At 51.4% G+C, this 2,551-nt stretch overlaps 1 protein-coding gene across 1 annotated transcript in view; it reads left to right on the plus strand.

Moving 5' to 3' along the window:
- The first annotated feature begins 802 nt into the window (after window positions 1-802).
- The window catches only part of TMEM198 (transmembrane protein 198), a 28,984-nt gene continuing 27,235 nt past the window's right edge, over window positions 803-2,551 (plus strand). Inside the window, exon 1 of the mRNA XM_042446915.1 lies at window positions 803-1,052. The gene's annotated coding sequence lies outside the window, so the exon portion shown is untranslated. The remainder of the gene's footprint in view (window positions 1,053-2,551) is intronic.

A 2,551-nucleotide genomic window follows, 5' to 3' on the forward strand; every position in this document is an offset into this window, starting at 1 on the left:
AAGTTTGTCTGGAGTCAGTATTCTCTCTTGGGTCTCTTATTGGTAAAGTAGAACACAGTCGTAAGGTTTTGGTTGGGTTTGGGGTGGGGCACAAGAGAAAAGCAATTTGTTGAGATTGCTCCATCATGTCCTCTCAAGTAAACCCTAGAATAGTGTTATGGTGTGGGATACCTGCAATCTCCCACCCAGCCCCCAACATGCCAGCAACTGGTGGAACCATATTTGTACTCGTGGGCTAAAATGGTTTTTCTTTCTTTGCTGAAAACCCAGCATGGACTGGCAGCCAATGGCCCAGGACTGATCCATGGACCAGCACTTTGAGTATCATTACCCTAGAAGGAATCATAGACAGCATCCTTACATATCTAGGTACGGCAGAGGTGATTTCAACAGGACACAGGAGGCAGGCACTGAATTTTTGTGGACATTCTCCCCACCATCATTCTTCACTGGAGGGAAGAGACTGGCAGCATGAGCTTTCCTAGACTTCAGTCTACTTCCCATCGGATGAAGTAGACTGGTCTATGACAACTCATGCTGCCAGCCTCTTTCTTTCTGAGTCTCAAAGGTGCTACAAGATCTCTCTAGGGAGAGGCGGGATATAAATAAAAAGAGATGATGATGATGATGATGACGACGACGACAGTGGAAATAACCCAGGTGAGATGGACACACTGCCCCCCCCCCCATTGGTCTTTTTCCCTGACTCAAGTCGAGAGAGCCTGAGGAGGAGGAGGAGGGGCTTCGCGTGAGGAAGCATCAAAGGGAGGAGCTCGAGGGCCAAACGGCCCTCTGGGTCGCCGCGAGGGGCGCGCATGCGCACTCTGCTCCAGGTCCCCCTCGATTGGAGCTCGCGCCGGGCTCTCTCTCTCGCGCGCGCGCGCAAGTGAAAGAGAGAGAGACAGAGAGAGAGAGGTGTAGCTAGGAAGGAAAGAAAGAAAGAAAGACCTAGAGCGCAGAGAGGGAACCTGCGCGGTGACGTCAGGCGGAGCTGTCCCTCAGCACCGGTCCGAGCTCTCTGGCGTCGCGGGTTCGAGGCCGGGTGGAGCAAGGTAGGCATGAATGAATGGGGAACTAGGGGAGCAAAGGAGGAGAAGAAAGGAAGGGAAAGGCAAGGGAGGCGGTGCAAAAAAAGAACAACACCGGACCCGGCGTCCTCCATTTCCGCCTCCTCCTGCCCGGGACATTCCAAAATGTCCTCCCAATTTGGAGCATGGATTGATAGGTCTCAGGGGCCTTTCTGGTTGGGTGGCCAGGCGCGTCCTCCTTTTCCTCCATTGGCCCACATGTCCAAAAACGTCCTCCGTTTGGAGCATGGCTAAGGAGCATGCATTGGGAGTCATAGGGGTCTTTTGGGTTTTTGTTTGGACATGTCTTCCATTATATGGGGAAATATATAGGTGGTTATAGCGTATAGCCAGGGTGACCAGAAACGTCCTCCTTTTCCAGGACCTGTCCTCCATTTCTCCTTCTGCCCAGGAGGAGTTCCCAAGCGTCCTCCAGTTGGAGCCTGACTATGGAGCGTGGGTTTGCATTTGTCTATGAGTGTTTGGTAGCTTTTATTTCGCCATGCCCTCTATTTCCGTCCTCCCTTTTGAGCCAGGCTAAAAAGCTTGAATTTACATCTCTCTCTCTCTCTCTGAGTGTTTCTGTAGCTTTTACATGGTTATGCCCTCCATTTTTAAATATATATATATATATATAGTGTGTGTGTGTTTTGTAGCTTTTATATGGTCATGCCCTCCACTTTTCATGAATGTCCTCCCTCTGGAGCCTGACTAAGAAGTGAATTTCCACACTCACACAGATGGATATAGATATGAATGAATATTTTGTAGCTTTCATTTGGTCACATCCTCCATTTCTCTTCAACGTCCTCCCTTTGAAGCCTACATTTATACACACACACATATATGAGAGTGTTTTGTAGCTTTGATGTGAACACGTCCTCCATTCTCCCCTCCCTCCAACAAAGGAAGGTCCTCCATGTTGCTGTGGCTCGTCCTCCTTTGAGGTGGCGAGAGGAAGAAGGGCCTCTGGCTGGGAGAGAAACTGCGGCCAGGCAATGGGAAGGAAGAAGAAAAAGAAGATGGTGGGAGGCAGAGAGAGAGAGAGAGAGAAGGGGGGGGTCTGGTTCACTTTGGGACGCCGCCGTCCCTCCAGAGCCCAAGGCAAGGCGGCCACAGTAAATAAAGCTTCCCTGGAGGCGAGGGAAAGGAAAGGGAAGCAGGGAGGGAGGCCGCGCGCGCCCCCGTTCTCTCCGCCGGCGCGCGCCCCCGCGAGCACAATGGCTCCCTTCTTGTGTCTCCTCCTGGAGTGTGGCGGTTGGTGACAGTTGCTGCTTCCTGGGACCCTGAGCCCACCACTCCTGACAGGCTCTGGAGAAGACCCCTCCACCACCATTCGCCTGGGAACAAATAAACAAATGCCCCTGCTTTTAGATAGATAGATAGATAGATAGATAGGTCATCTGAGGGCCTTTCTGGGGTATAAATAATCCAAATAAATAAATAAACCGCAGGCAAGGCTTTGAGGGAGACCACACATGCCT

The sequence above is a fragment of the Sceloporus undulatus genome, chromosome 1 (assembly GCF_019175285.1).
Source record: "Sceloporus undulatus isolate JIND9_A2432 ecotype Alabama chromosome 1, SceUnd_v1.1, whole genome shotgun sequence".
In the NCBI taxonomy this organism is placed as follows: domain Eukaryota; kingdom Metazoa; phylum Chordata; class Lepidosauria; order Squamata; family Phrynosomatidae; genus Sceloporus; species Sceloporus undulatus.